Source organism: Somniosus microcephalus, chromosome 4 (assembly GCF_052327205.1).
Source record: "Somniosus microcephalus isolate GS21.2 chromosome 4, FLI_Smic_1.0, whole genome shotgun sequence".
In the NCBI taxonomy this organism is placed as follows: Eukaryota; Metazoa; Chordata; class Chondrichthyes; order Squaliformes; family Somniosidae; genus Somniosus; species Somniosus microcephalus.
The window spans coordinates 45,544,558-45,561,343 of NC_140990.1; the positions used below are offsets into that span (position 1 = coordinate 45,544,558).

The window sequence follows — 16,786 nt, forward strand, 5'->3', positions numbered from 1 at the left end:
TTTCTACATTATAGGCGCTATATAAATGCAAGTTGTTGTTGTTATTGACAGCGGGAACGGATTCAGTTGCCTGTCTGAGGTGGAAACTCATGGATACAGTCACACCAGGGAGAGGCCGCACACCAGCTGAGTGTAAAAAGAGATTCACTTGCTCATCTCACCTACTGACACAATTGCATGTTCACACAGGGGAGAGGCCGTTCACCAGCTGTGTGTGTGGAAAGGGATTCACTCGGTCATCCCATTTACTGACACACCAGCACAGTCACACCAGAGAGAGATCGGTTAGATACTTCACGTGTGGGAAGGAATTCACTCAGTTTTCCCACCTATTAACATTCCAGTGTTAAAAGGTCAAAGGATTTGAGACACAATACTGAAGAAAGGATGTTTAAATGTGTGTGGGAAGAAATTCACTCGTTCACCCACCTGCTGAAACACCAGTGAGTTCACAAGTGACTGCAGGGGTTGGATTCTACTGTTGCTGATGTTAATCACATCCAGGACTGAACTATAGCGGATGGCCCGTGCACTTGGGTTTCTGTATAATTTGCTTCCTAATTTTATGGCTTGGCCCTCCGGCCCCAATCTCACACCTATCACAGGTAATAATTTTCTATATGCTAATGGGGTCTTTCAATGGCGAGGCTTTTACCCAACATTCCCCGCGCAGGTGAATGTGCCCTATCCACACTACAGGAGCCCAGTGCGCAGGCGCTGCACTGGACAGAGATGGAGCATGCGCAGTGCGAGTAGAGGAAAAGGACAAAGGCTGGAGAGTCGCATCGGCAGCGGGTAATGGATGGCGGGGCTCGGGGGCGTAATGAACATGACATGTGCGCGGATAGGCTTCATAAACACCCGGAGTAGGCCGCAAGCCCCGATTAATAACCTAATGGTCCCGCGATTGCTGCTGCGGGGCTTTTTCCCAGTAATAGGCCCAGGTTAACGGCCGCCATTCTGGTAAAGGAGAGTGGGAAGCTTCACTGTGCGGCCATCTTGGTGCAGGAACAATGAGAGGGGGGAGCGGGGGGGGGCCGCATCAGGGCACCTGTACCCAACCTGATCCAAGTGCCCCGGGGGTGAAAACCATTGGTGGATTGTGTGTCATGTGTGTGTCCAGCTGCGGGTTTGATTGGTCAGTGACTCGCCCGGGTTACCCAGGGGTTTAAAGTCACAGCAGGGCGCATGCGCAGCCACCTTGGGACAGGCACCAGGAAGGGAGAATGTTCTCAATTTCTATCCTGGACTCACAGTGATGGCTTTTGTAAACTGAGAGTGTGCAGCTATCGGGAAAGATTGAACAGGTTGGGGATTTTTTCTTCAGAAAAGGGAAGACTTAGAGGAGACCTGATAGAGGTCTTTAAAATTATAAATGGCTTGGACAGGATAGATGTGGAGAGAATCCAAAACTGGGGGCCATAAATACAAGATAGTTACTAATAAATCCAACAGAGAAATGAGGAGAAATGTCTTTACTCAGAGAGTGGTTAGAATGTGGAACTCGCTAATACAGGAATAAAAACAGAAAATGCTGGAAATACTCAGCAGGTCAGGCAGCATCTGTAGAGAGAGAGACGTTTCAGGTCAATGACCCTTCGTCCGCACTGGAAAAAGTTGGAGATGTAACAGGTTTTTAAGCAAGTGTAGGGGCAGGAAGAGGGTGGAGGGGAGGAAAGAACAAAAGGGAAGGTCTGTGATAGGATGGAAGGCAGGAGAGATGAAGAGACAAAAGAGATGGTAATGGGACAAGTTAAGAAACAAAAGATGACTCTAGATGAAGTGTAAATGGCAAAGGCAGGAGGATCAACAGCTGCCATGTGAGAGAGAGAAAAGGATTGGGGCCGAGGTTATGGCCTGAAATTGTTGAACTCGATGTTGAGCCCAGAAGGCTGTAAAGAGCCTAATCGAAAGATGAGGTGCTGTTCCTCGAGCTTACGTTGAGCTTCATTGGAACAGTGTAAGAGGCCGAGGACAGAGAGGTCAGAGTGGGAGTGGAGCGGAGAATTAAAGTGACAGGCGACCGGAAGCTCAGGGTCACCCTTACGGACTGAATGGAGGTGTTCCGCAAAGTGGTCACCCAATCTGCGTTTGATCTCCCCAATGTAGAGGAGACCGCATCGTGAGCAGCGAATACAGTATACTAGATTGCAAGAAGTACAAGTAAATTGCTGTTTCACCTGGAAGGGGTGTTTGGGGCCCTGGACAGTGGGAAGGGAGGAGGTAAAAGGGCAGGTGTTCCACCTCCTGCGCTTGCACGGGAAGGTGCCGGGCGAAGGAGAAGGGGTGTTGTGGTGATAGAGGAGTGGACCAGGGTGATGCAGTGTGAGCGGTCCCTTCGGAATGCTGAAAGGGGAGGTGAGGGGAAGATGTGTTTGGTGGTGGGATCGCTAATACGGGAAGTGGTTGAAGCAAATATCTTTGATGCTTTCAAAGGAAACGAGATGCGTACATGAGAGAACGGAATAGAAACATATGCTGAAAGGCTGAGATGAGGTCGATGGAGTGGGAGGACACTTGTGTGGTGTGCGAACACACAGCACAGACTAGTTGGGCCGAATGGCCTGTGCTGTATATTCTATATAATTCTATATAAACTCCTTTTACAGGATATTAGAATGGGAGGATTTGCAGGCAGGAAGCTCAAACCAGACATCACATCAAGATTTGACTGAGTCACTCGCTTTATCAGGACCTGAATATCCTCAGCCTTTGATTGTGGAAGGAGAAATGTTTGTCTGTTCTGTCTGTGGGAAAAAATTTCAAACATCAGTTTGATTGGAAAAGCACCGAGACACACACACCCGAGTGAGCGTGTTCCAGTGCACTGACTGTGGAAAGAGCTTTAACCAGTTACACAGCCTGAAAAACATCACATCGTTCACAGCGGTGAGAAACCGTACACGTGTTCTGTGTGTGGACGAGGTTTCAACCGATCGTCCAACCTGGAGAGACACAAGGACACCCGCACCATGGAGAAACCGTGGAAATGTGGGGACTGTGGGAAGGGATTCAGGTGCCCGTCCAAGCTGGAAACTCATCGACGTTCTCACACTGGGGAGAGGCCGTTCACCTGCTCCGTGTGTGGAAAGGGATTCACTCAGTCATCCAACCTCCAGATACACCTGAGAGTTCACATCGGAGAGAGGCCGTTCACCTGCATTGAATGTGGGAAAGGATTCACTACTTTATCCAACCTGCTGAACCAGCAGGGTATTCACACAGATAAGAGACCTTTTTAAATGTCCTGACTGTGAGAAAAGTTTTAAAAACAGAAACAAACTGCTGACACACCAACGTATTCACACTGGGGAGAGACCGTTCACCTGCTCCACGTGTGGGAAGGGATTCACTTGGTCATCCAACCTGCTGACACACCAGCGAGTTCACACTGGGGAGAGGCCGTTCTCCTGCTCTGAGTGTGGGAAGGGATTCGCTCAGTTATTGCACCTTCAGAGACACCAGCGAGTTCACACCGGGGCGAGGCCATTCAGCTGCTCTGAATGTGGGAAGGGATTCGCTCAGTCATCCGAGCTTCTGATACACCAGCGAGTTCACACTGGAGAGTGGAGTTCACCTGCTCCATGTGTGCGAAGGGATTCACTCGTTCATCCGAGCTTCTGATACATCAGCGAGTTCACACTGGGGATAGGCCATTCACCTGCTCCGTGTGTGGAAAGGGATTCACTCAGTCATCCAACCTGCTGAAACACCAGCGAGTTCACAAGTGACTGCAGGGGTTGGATTCTGCTGTTATTGCTGCTGTTAATCACATCCAGGTCAGAACCATGATCATTCTGACAGTTATATGAACAGGAGGAGGCCATTTAACACCTTGAGTCTGTTCCGCCATTCAATGAGATCACGGCTGATCTGTGAGTGAACTCCACATAACTGCCTTTGCCCCATATCGGTTATTACCTTTCACCGAGCCCTGGGATCCAGGGAGGACACGGGCTTTACAAACACCGAGTACGTCCCCAGGCCCAAATCTAAAACAGTGAATATTCAGGAGAGGGAGAGGAACCAGTGATTGTACAACTGAATCCAGCCAGAGTCAGCACCTTCAAGGGAGGAGAGGGAGGGGAACCAGTGAGTGTAGAACTGAACCCAGCCAGAGTCAGCACCTTCAGGGGAGGCGAGGGAGAGGAACCAGTGAGTGTTGAACTGAACCCAGCCAGAGTCAGCACCTTCAGGGGAGGAGAGGGAGAGTAACCAGTAAGTGCACAACTGAACCTAGCCAGAGTCAGCACCTTCAGGGGAAAAGAGAGAGGGGAACCAGTGAGTGTTGAACTGAACCCAGCCAGAGTCAGCACCTTGAGGGGAGGAGAGGGAGAGGAACCAGTGAGTGTAGAACTGAACCCAGCCAGAGTCAGCACCTTCAGGGGAGGAGAGAGAGGGGAACCAGTGAGTGTAGAACTGAACCCAGCCAGAGTCAGCACCTTCAGGGGAAGAGAGGGAGGGCAACCAGTGAGTGTAGAACTGAACCCAGCCAGAGTCAGCACCTTCAGGGGAGGAGAGGGAGGGGAACCAGTGAGTGTAGAAATGAACCCAGCCAGAGTCTGCACCTTCAGGGGAGGAGAGAGAGGGAAACCAGCGAGTGTAGAACTGAACCCAACCAGAGTCAGCACCTTCAGAGGAGGAGAGGGAGGGGATCCAGTGAGTGTAGAACTGAACCCAGCCAGAGTCAGCATCTTCAGGGGAGGAGAGGTACCCTGTAGATTGCTGTATCTAACCCGTGCTGTACCTGCCCTGGGAGTGTTTGAAGGGACCGTGTAGAGTGAGCTTTACTCTGTATCTAACCCATGCTGTACCTGCCCTGGGAGTGTTTGATGGGACAGTGTAGAGGGAGCTTTACTCTGTATCTAACCCATGCTGTACCTGCCCTGGGAGTGTTTGATGGGACAGTGTAGAGGGAGCTTTACTCTGTATCTAACCCGTGCTAATCAGCCACTCAATTTGTTCAGCTGAATAATAAACTATTTCAGTTCAGTATTTGTTTTCTGAAGCTGTGTATAATTGTAATGGTGGGCCTGTGCTGTGAGTGTATTTATTTTCTGAAGCTGTGTGTAATTGTAATGGTGGGCCTGTGCTGTGAGTGTATTTATTTTCTGAAGCTGTGTATAATTGTAATGGTGGGCCTGCGCTGTGAGTGTATTGATTTTCTGAAGCTGTGTATAATTGTAATGGTGGGCCTGTGCTGTGAGTGTATTGATTTTCTGAAGCTGTGTATAATTGTAATGGTGGGCCTGAGCTGCGAGTGTATTGATTTTCTGAAGCTGTGTATAATTGTAATGGTGGGCCTGCGCTGTGAGTGTATTGATTTTCTGAAGCTGTGTATAATTGTAATGGTGGCCCTGCGCTGTGAGTGTATTTATTTTCTGAAGCTGTGTATAATTGTAATGCTGGGCCTGCGCTGTGACTGTATCCGAGTGTTGCTCCTGAGTATCCCAGCGTGCATGGCTCCAGCTGTCTGGGGTCTGGAATCACAGGGTTGAAGTTTCATTGACTTTCGTGATCGAATGACATGGAATATACAGCCCAGATACAGGCCATTCGGCCCCACTAGTCTCTGGTGCTGCTGTTTATCCTCCACACGAGTCTCCTCCCATTCTGTCTGCCTCATCTCAGCCTTTCAGCATATCTTTCTATTCCCTTCTCTCCTAGACTCATCTCATTTCCTTTTGAAAGCATCTGAGCTATTTACCACTTCCTGCGGCAGCGAGTTCCACATTCTAACCACTCTCTGAGTAAAGACATTTCACCTGATTCGCAAGTTTGTGCATTCCACCTCAGAAACCGTGAAGCCAAATGCCAGTTGAAAGTAACCTGGTGTGGAGCAACACTGACGCATTGCGAGCACCCTATCTACTTAGGAGTCACCCTTGACCGATGGCTCACCTTCAAGAACCACATCGAGAAGACAAAGGCAGAAGTGAGCACACGAAACAACATCCTGAATAAGCTCACTAACACAAGATGAGGAGCAAGCCTGAAAACATTGCGAACCAGTGCACTTGCTCTTTGCTATTCCACTGCCGAATATGCCTGCCCTGCATGGGAAAGGTCTACTCATGCCAAGAAGATGGATGCCGTTCTGAATGCAAGCTGCCGATTTATCACAGGTTGCTTAAAACCAACAAACACCAACAGCCTATATATCCTGGCGGGTATCGCTCCCCCTGATATAAGAAGAACGGTAGCCAGCAAGAAAGAGCGACTCTGTCAAACATCAGATGAGAGGCACCCTCTGAATTGTCATACACCTACACCCAGCCGCCTAAAGTCAAGGAAGAGCTTCATGAACAGTGTTGTTCCATTACAATCAACCTCATCTGAAGCCCGCATCGCCTTGTGGAAAGACCGGCTCGCCAGTCTTGAACAACCCCCAGCGATGGAAATTTTACCTGATGAAAGCCTTCCCCCCAGGAGCTAATTGCAATTGGGCAACCTGGAAGTGCCTTAACAGACTTAGGACCGGTGTAGGTTGCTCAAAGGTGTCACTAAACAAATGGGGATATTCAACCAGCCCGACAACTTGTGAATGTGGAACTGAGGCACAGACTATGCAACATCTCCTGCAATGCCCATCGTTAGAGGAACCCTGCACTGTTGCAGATCTTGCCGAATCCAACAACAAGGCGCAAAAATGTGTCCAGTTCTGGCTGGGCTATGTATAGACTGTCCGTGGACACGATAAGAAGAAGAAGAACCTGATTTCCTTGTTGGATTTATTAGTAACTCTCTTGTATTTATGGCCCTAATTTTAGATTCTCCCACAAGTGGAAATATTCTTTCCACATCTACCCTGTCCAACCCATTCATCATTTTAAAGATTTCTATCAGGTCACCTCTAAGTCTTCAGTTTTCTCAGGAAGTCCCAACGTGTTTAATCTTTCCCGATAGCTGTAATCTCTCAGTCCTTGTACCATCCTTGTAAATCTTTTTTGCACTTTCTCCCGTCCCTCGATCTCTTTTTTACAGTATGGAGACCAGAACTGTGCACAGTACGCCTGTGGGAAGTGTGGCCTGACCAGGTCCTATACAAGTTTCACATAACTTCACTACTTTTGAATTCTATACGCCTAGAAATAAATCCCACTGCTTTGTTAACATTGTTAATTGCTTTTCTGACCTGTGATGCTGCTTTTAAATGATTTGTTCACCTGTATCCCTCAATCCCTTTGCTCTTTTATCCCATTCAGTTTGTTATTTTCTAAGGTGTTGGTGATCTTTCTGTTTTTCCAACCAAAGTGCATCACCTCACATTTATCGATGTTATAGTTCATTTGCCACTTAAATGCCCAGTCTGCAAGTTTTTAAATATCTTCTTGTATTATGTTGCATTCTTCCTCAGTGTTAGCTATACCCCCTAGTTTGGTATCATCTACAAATTGAGTTCGTTAATCCTAAGTCCAAATCATTAATGTAAGGGAAAATGCTAGAATCTATTATTAGGGACGTGGTAACAGGGCACTTAGAAAATCAGAATATGATTGGGCAGAGTCAACACGGATTTATGAAAGGGAAATCATATTTGACAAATCGAAGAGTTTTTTGAGGATGTAACCAGCAGGGTAGATAAGGGGAACCAGTGGATGTAGTGTATTTGGATTTCCAAAAGGCATTCGATAAGGTGCCACACAAAAGGTTATTACACAAAATTAGGTCTCATGGGGTTGGGGGTAATATATTAGAATGGATTGAGGATTGGTTAATGGACAGAAAACAGAGAGCAGGAATAACCGAGTCATTTTCGGGTTGGCAGGCTGTAACTAGTGGGGTACTGCAAAAATCAGTGCTTGGGCCTCGGCTATTTACAATCTATATCAGTGACTTGGATGAGGGGCCCGAGTGTAATGTATCCACGTTTACTGACGATACAATGTCAGGTGGGAAAGTAAGCTGTGAGGAGGACACAAAGAGGCTGCAAAAGGGATCGAGAAAAGAACGTGGCAGATGGAATATAATGTGGAGAAGTGTGAAGTTGTCCACTTTGGTAGGAAAAATAGAAAAGCAGAATATGTTTTAAATGGTGGTCAATTTATTTGGGGGTTGAAATCTCCCATGATTATTATTCTATGCCTGCTACTCACCTCATAGATTTGCCTACATATTTCTTCCTCCAATTCCCTTCCACTATGTGGTGGTCTATAGTTTACCTCTATAGGGTGATAGATCCCTTCTTATCTTTTAACTCAATCCATAGAGATTCTGTAACTACCCTACTGCTGGTTGCATCTTTTATTTCTGACAGCTTTAACAAGTACAGCTACTCCACCTCCCCTCCCTCCTTCCTAAATGTGTTATATCCGGCATTACTTAGTTGTCAATCCTATTCTCTATGTAGCCATGGTTCAGCCATCCTACTGTATCCGAATCCTCTCTACAAATTGTTGCCTCCAGTTCATCCATTCTGTTTTGAATACTAGGTACATTGCTGTATCAACAGTTTTAATAGTTTTTATTTATTATTCCTCTCTTTGTTTTTAGTAGTTATTTTACCTTTATGCTGTTTGACTTCATCTGATCTCTGGTCATTCGTGTTCTCCTTATTCCTTCCTTTAGTTTGTCCTTTACACTCTTTTCCTGATTCTTTTATTGTTTGGTTTCTTTAATTTCGAGCAGTTGTCTCCCCCCATGTTATTAGTCTTATTTACAGCCCTGGTTATCCGTTCTGCTCAGACCTTGGTCCCAGCCCGGTTTGGGTCCCGGTGGTACAGCTCCCTCCTGTTCCAGTACTACTGCCAGTGTCCCATGAAATGGAACCCCTCTTTCCCACACCACTCCCTTAGCCACGTGTTGACTTTCCTAATCTGCTTCTCCCTATGCCAATTTGCACGTGGCTCGGGTAATAATCCCGAGATTATTATCCGTGAGGTCCTGATACTCCCTCAGAAGGACCTCTTCCCTAATCTTTCCTATGTCGTTGGTTCTGACATGGAGCACAATAACTGGAGCCTTCCGCTCCCTTTCCCGATTCTTTTACAGCCATTTTGAGATGTCCCTTACCCTGACACCAGAAAGGCAACACACCCTTCGGGACTCTCGATCCTGACTGTAAAGACTACTATCTATTCTTCTAATTATAGAATCCCCTATACGACAATGTTTCCACTCTGCTCCTCCACCCCTTGGACAGCCTCCTGTTCCATGGTGCCTTGGGCAGCATTCCAGCTGTCCTTCCCGGTCTTTCTCCTTATCCTCACAGGTATTGAGTACTTTGCACCTATTGGACAGGAGCAGTGTCTGCTGGACTTCCTTCACTACTTCTCCTACATTCCCCTTACCCGGCTGACTGACGGTCACACTCTCCCCTTCCTGCACCTGTGCTTTCTTCTGGTGTGTGACTGTACTCGAGTAAATTATCCAGTAATTCCTGCTCCTCCCTTATACGTCGGAGTGTCTCTAGCTCGGACTCCAGCTCACTGACTCTGAGCTGGAATGTCATGAGGCAGAGACATTTGCTGCAGATGTGGCCGTCTGGGACAGTCTCATTGTTCACAAACTCCCACATACTACAATCCCCACACACTGCCTGGTCTTTATTAATGAATGAATGAATTTATTTTTTGTTATCTGTAGTTTATTTCTTGAACTGTGATTAATTACTTCGCCATTTATCAGTTATGAGCGTCTTTAAAAGTAATTGGAATTTAATCACTTACCTCAATTTCCTTTGACTTACACTTACTTGCACTAATAAATCCTTACTAAGTCAAGCTTAACACTAACCACTAAAGGGACTAAACACACAAAGGGATATCGATATTTTTACCGATATACTTATGTTAATTTGCTCTGCTGTGTGTTGATTATAACATCACTTTTTCTGTGTCCGCCGGTGCGATTATTTATTATTTACTGTTGCTCCTTGGTTTAAATTACTGAGCACCTCCTTCCCCCTCAGCATCCAATTCCCATCCTCACCAAATTCCCCTTACCACTCTGTTTAGCAAGCCACTCCGTTTAATAGAGTCATAGGCCTAGAAATTCAGTAAAGCCATGTTTGGGGCGCTATGGCCGGGCGTTCGCTAAATTTTGCGCCCGGCGCAACTTAGCGCCACCTTCGCCGATATTCAGTTGCATCGCCCCAAGAGGTTGGAGCTGCGCTAAAGCAGGCGATGCACGAGTATCATAAGGCGCTAAGCCGGCGAGCTGGGGTGCTACCACCGAGGGCGGGCGCAGCGCAGGTGCGGCGAGTTGCTGATTGAAGGCAGACAGTCAGGCGCCGGTCAGCACTTAAAGGGGGAGGGTGGAATTGTTTGGCTGCCACGCCCTGCTCACTGCAGCCCTGAGGGAAGGCCTGACCAGTGCTATTTCAACTGCTCCACACCCAGGAGAATGGAGAAGCCAAGGGAGAGAGCGCAGTGCTTCGGCGAGGGTGACCTGAGGGTGCTGGTTGGCGCAGTGGAGCGCAGGCGCCATGTTCTGTGCCCTGAAGGTGGCAGGAGGCCGCTGCCCTCCGAATATCGGAGAGCCTGGAGGGAGGTGGCCAACAGGGTCACCTCCAACAGCGTGGTTGCCAGGACTCCCCTCCAATGCCGGAAAAAATTCAACGACCTCACTCGGGTTGTCAGGGTGAGTATCCTTTCCAGTATCCTCCTCATCCCTGCATGTGCTCCTCAGTTGATGGCCAAAGGGACCTGAAAGCCCTAAAGCCCAGCCCTCATCCAGCAGCTATGGGACTGTCATGAAAAGCACTTGCACATTCAGGAGTTTATACACTGTCAAGGCTATTCCACCATGGGAGGCTGTGCAGGCAAGATGAGGGCTTCACACTGTCAGGGCTATTCCACCATGGAAGGCTGTGCAGGCAAGATGAGGGCTTCACACTGTCAGGGCTATTCCACCATGGGAGGCTGTGCAGACAAGATGAGGGCCTCACGCTGTCAGGGCTATTCCACCATGGGAGGCTGTGCAGGCAAGATGAGGGCTTCACACTGTCAGGGCCATTCCACCATGGGAGGCTGTGCAGGCAAGATGAGGGCTTCACACTGTACTTAGAGGCCGTCCTTTCTCTTGCAGGGCAAGCAGGCCCATAACCGGAGACAGCAGCGACAGACCAGGGGAGGCCGTCCTGATCTGAAACAGCTCAGCAACCTAGAGGAGCGAGTGGAGCGGATCATGGCAGGCCGGCTGATTGGCCCCATCGCCACTGGAGATGCCGACCCTGTTCTGGGCACCAATGGTAAGGTCATCACCTTTTTGACCTCTCTCTTTCCACTTGCGCCTCACACCAGCATCCTTTGCCACCATCGAACCAATGCAGTGCATAGCAGCACTCATGCCTCCCTCGCTGCCGCCCTGTCCTCACACTAAAGCATCTCTTGTGCCTCCCTGCTTTCAGATGGTGACTCGCCAGGTGAGGAGGCGGCCCTCAAGCTGGCACTGTCTCGGAGTCAGAGATAGAGGAGGAGGAAGAGGAAGCCGGCCCATCAGGGACACCCTCAGCTGAGGCAGCCCATGGCCATGATGGGGACACGTCTTCCCTGGAGGGGAGCAGTGGGGGAAGGGTCGGAGGAGAGTGAAGCTCCGGGGCCCAGCGGCCTGCAGCAACGCGGGAGGGGTGAGGAAGCTCGGCGGCCTTCTCCCCGGAGGGTGAGTGCAGCCTCCAGTCCTGCTATGGTGAGCGCAGAGGAGGTGCGGCTCCTAGCGGAAATGGGCGCCCAGGCTGAGCGCAGGCACACTGAGCTCATGGCTGCAGTGGCAAGGATGCCTGACTCCATAGAGTCACTGGCAAGGAGTCTGCAGGAATTCGGGGCAGCACAGGCCAGGAGTCCGCAGGACGTCGCGGCAGCACAGGCCAGGAGTCAGCAACAATTCAGTGCAGCACAGGCCAGGAGTCCGCAGGACGTTGCGGCAGCACAGGCCAGGAGTCAGCAACAATTCAGTGCCGCACAGGCCAGGAGTCTGCAGGAATTCGGGGCAGCACAGGCCAGGAGTCTGCAGGACATCGCGGCAGCACAGGCTAGGAGTCAGCAGGACTTCGCTGCTTCACAGGCGGCTTCTAGCCAAGTGCTCAGTCGTGCCGTGCATTCACTGGCTGGTGTCATCCAGACACAGACCAGGGCCACACGGGCACTAACTGCTGCCACCCTCGCTGGATCGGCCAGGCATCGCCGGGGCACTCGCCACGCCGCAGCAGCCCAGCAGTCTGTGCTTCAGATTGCTGCACATGCTGCAGTGCTGGCCCGTGCGAGTGCCAGTGAATCAGCCGACCAGGGAGTGCCTGTGCTCTGTCAGGTTGGCAGCATTCCTGCAGCCAACACTGTCACTCCTCCACTGCAGCTGCCACCACCCATCGGATAGACTGCTGCCACCCAAGCAGAGTTGGAGCAGTCAGCAGCCGGCCCCTCCAGGCCCAGAGCTGGTCCAGTCCGACCCCCAAGGGCATCTGCCATCTCACCAACTGACCCTCAGCAGCCTTCCCCCAGCCTTACTGCAGCCACTGGGGTCTCATTGAGGAGGAGCTGCAGGGCGGGTAGGGGCCAGTCACGGAAGCGAGACGGATCACCCTCACAGGGAAAAAAGTAGAAGGTGTGGCCAAATGCGTTGTTTTTTGTATAAAGGCCGAGACTGGTGTATTTGTTTTTTATATAAAGGCCGAGACTGGTGTGTTTTTTTTGGGGGGGTTTCTATGAATTAGTTTGTCATGCGGGAAGGGCACAGAGTTATCAGAGTAAAAAATTCTCTTTAATCACACTGTCCATGTTTGCTTTTGGAAGTATTTGTTGCCTTGATCGGCTGAGGGCTTGTGGAGCGGCTACATTCATCTTCTTTCATTGGCACAAGCCATTCCCTGAGAGGAGGCCTAGAACTGATTTGCAAAAAGCCGCCGACAGACGGCCCTTGCACTTTGTGCCTCCCTCCCATCCTGGTCCTCCTCCTCCTCCTCCTCTGGTGGTCCTCCAATGTTTGCTGCTGGCAATGGCTAAGTCCTGCGGATAGCCAGGTTGTGCAGCATGCAGCATACGACAACGAAATGGGAGACTCACTCAGGCAAGTACTGTAGGGCTCTCCTGGAACGATCCAGACAGCGGAACTGTTGCTTGAGCACGCCGATTGTGTGCTCAAAGATGTTCCTGGTTGCTTGATGGCTCTCATTGTATCGTTCTTCAGCAGGGATGGTGGGTGCACAGAGCGGGGTCATCAGCCAGGTGCACAAAGGATAGCCTTTGTCCCCGAGAAGCCAGTCTCATGGGGGAGGCTGGGCCTTGAACATGTCTGCCACAGAAGTCTGGCGCAGGATGAAGGCATCGTGGCTGCTGCCTGGAAAGTGGGCATTGACAGCTAGTATGAGCTGCCTGTGGTCACACACCAACTGAACGTTGAGCGAATGGTAGCTGTTGTGTCCATGTGTTAATAGAGACACTGAAGGCAGGAGTTGGTTTCACAGGTGTTTACTGAACAAAGTCTGGAGGTGAACTAACTGATACAACACAATATACAGGCTTATATAGCCCGAGTGGCCATTACTGGGATTACAGTACACAGGGGGCTCTTAAAGGCACATACACTACAATTCCTCCCCTTTTAGCCAACCAGTACATAATATTTTAAGTAATCATTAATTACATGTTACAAGAACAATAATCTACACATTGCTGCAGTTAATCAATTATAAGTCAGTCTCTCAAGAGGCTTCCTGACTCGGTCCGGATAATGCCTCGGTGGTGTAGTAGTTTCTGGTGGTGTAGTAGGTTCTTTTGGCAAGGCTGATTCGGCTTGAATGCCAGTGTCGGGTTCATCTGGTTCCAGTATCACCGGATCGGAGGTAGATACTATGGGTATCTCTACTTCATCATTAGGCGTATAGAGTTGTGGTGTAGGTTGTCCCTTTTCAGATGACTCTATGATCTGGTCAGCATGGCGCCTTATTATGCTTTCTCCAATGTCCACGGTATACATCAGCGGTCCTAGTCGTGTGCAGATAGTTCCAGGCTGCCATTTCTCGGTACGGTAGTCCCGGGCCAAAACTTGTTGACCTATCTGGAAGGTTCTAGTTGGCCTTTCATTCATGCCTTGAAATTGCCGGTTCTCCACGTCCCTTCTGATGTTTGGCTTGATCAAATCCAGCCGGCATCTTAGGCTTCTATTGAAGAACATCATGGTGGGAGTTAGGTTTGTAACCATATGTGTTGCATTCCGGTATGCAAACAAGAAGTTATCTGCCTTATGCTGAAGTTTTATGTCTTCATTACCCATGGCCTTTATGGCCTTCTTGAAGGTCTGGACAAACCTTTCAGCCAATCCATTGGTGGCAGGATGGTATGGGGCGGACGTGTAGTGCTTAACCCCATTGTTTTTTAAGAACTTCCTGAATTCTTCGGACACAAATTGCGGTCCATTATCAGAACAGATCTGTTCAGGCAGCCCATTCCTGGCAAATATGGTCCTTAATACTGTGATGGTTTTTTCCGTGGTGGTGGAGGACATCTTTATTACCTCCGGCCACTTGGAGTGTGCATCAACCGCGATTAAGAACATTGTGTCCATAAATGGACCAGCAAAGTCGATGTGTACCCTTTGCCATGGAGATGAGGGCCACACCCATGGATGTAGAGGGGCTTGTGGTGGAGCGTTTTGGACCTTCTGGCATCCTAGGCAGCTCTTGGTCATTTCTTCGATGTCTCCATCGATACCTGGCCACCATACAAACGCCCTGGCTAGGTTCTTCATTTTCACTCCACCCAGATGCCCCTCGTGAAGCTCCTTTAGAACTTTATCCTGGAGTTTGGGTGGAATCGCCACTCTGGATCCACACATCAAGGTTCCTCGGCACACTGACAGCTGTTCTCTTCTTTGCGAGAATGCTGGCAACAGTGGTTCGCCATGTGCTGGCCATCCCTTCACTGTTAAATTGTAGACTCGTGAGAGAGTCGGGTCATTTCTCGTTTCCCTTTCAATGGCAGAATTTGTTACTGGTAGACATTCGACTATGGTAGAGTGGAACATCTCCACTGGGTCTACTGTAGGTGCCTCTTCTACCATTGGCAACGGTAGGCGCGATAAACCGTCAGCATTCACATGCTGTTTTGATCCTTTGTATTCTATGTCATATTGGTGTGCCCCTAGAAAAAGGGACCACCTCTGTAGCCTTTGCGCTGTCATAATGGGAACACCCTTTTTAGGGTTGAATATGGAGATGAGGGGTTGATGGTCAGTCAACAAGGTAAATTTTTGTCCGTGTAGGTAATGGTTGAATTTCTTCACTCCCCATACCAGGCTGAGTGCTTCCCTGTCGATCTGGGCATAGTTACGCTCAGCTGAGTTCAATGAGCGTGACGCAAAAGCTATCGGCCGTTCCGAGCCATCAGGGAATCTATGCGATAATACTGCTCCTATGCCGTAAGGGGATGCATCGCACGCCAGTCTGATTGGCAGTGATGGGTTGTAATGAGCCAAAACTTCCTTGGACGTGATTAAGCCTTTGCATTTATGGAAGGCACGTTTACAGTCTTCACTCCATTTCCAAATTACTCCTGTTTGTAGCAGTTCATTAAGAGGGTGCAGAAGAGTTGATAAGTTCGGTAAAAATTTATGATAGTAATTTATTAATCCCAGGAACGACCTTAATTGTGAAACATTTTCAGGTGCTGAGGCTTCTGTGATAAAAATAATAACTTCCGGGAAGTTATGTCATCACTTCCTGTGAACTGTGAACTATGAACTGTGTACATACCTCACTTCCTGTCATATGTCACTTCCTGTTGGACTGGTATAAATACTGGTCTGTTCAGTATTGTAAGAGGCTTCTACCAGAGGCATGGTAAAGACCTCTCTTGTATATTGTGTGTTTATAAGTTACTTAAAGCTTACTTTAAAGTTACTTGATGGTAAGTCTCCTTTTTCTTACATCAATTTAAGTAACTTAGTATTTACACTGACAAATACTAGACCTTCAGGCAAACTCGGAGGTTAAGGATCCAGGGAACCACCCATCATGGAGAAAATCCTTAGACCTATTCGTCTGGACTTGGACCCGAATACACCAGCAGCTGGCAGGGTATGGAAGCATTGGTATTGTACTTTTGAGAATTTTCTGGATGAATGTAAAGCGGATGCTCCTGCTAAATTGAAGATACTTGTCAATTATGTGACCCCAAAAGTGTTCGAATATGTTGATGAATGGGATAATTACGAAGAGGTGATTCGGGCACTTAAGAAACTGTATGCGAAGACCCCAAATGAGGTCTATGCTAGACATCTACTGGCCACAGCCCGACAAGGGCCAGGGGAATCAATTGACAAATTCCTGCAAGAACTTCGCAGGCTCAGCGTAGATTGTAACTTTCAGGCAGCCTCAGCTGAGCTGTACCGCCAAGAAATGATTCGTGATGCTTTCATCTGCGGGATTGCCTCTCCATTTATACACCAGCGTCTACTAGAAAGTAAAACACTTGAGCTACAAAAAGCTTTTGACGTAGCTTGTTCACTGGATTTGGCAAAGAGAAATGCAGACCTCTATCAGCTGCCCAGATCTCGATCTGCTGCTGTAGCTGCAACCAGACAATTCAAGCGGTCTCAGGTGAACCCTATCATGGGGGAATCTAATTCTGATAATTCTGATGAAGAAGAGGAGGACGACCCCACTTTAGCAGCCTCTTGGCAATCTAGGAAGGAATGCTTCTTTTGTGGAGATGCTTTTCACCCTAGGAAAACCTGCCCTGCTCGCAATGCAATCTGCAGTTATTGCGGGAAAAAAGGACACTTTTTGCTAAAGTTTGCCTATCAAGGGCCTCTACGAGGGCCAATCCAGCTAAGGCCTACCGAACTGCCCCAA

General features: G+C 48.8%; 1 long non-coding RNA gene and 1 pseudogene across 1 annotated transcript in view; both read left to right on the plus strand.

Annotated features, from left to right (window-relative positions):
• The window catches only part of LOC147118791 (uncharacterized), a 58,240-nt pseudogene extending 54,509 nt beyond the window's left edge, over positions 1-3,731 (plus strand).
• LOC147118792 (uncharacterized) overlaps positions 1-16,786 on the plus strand; it is a 72,616-nt gene that overhangs the window by 28,145 nt on the left and 27,685 nt on the right. The window lies entirely within an intron of this gene.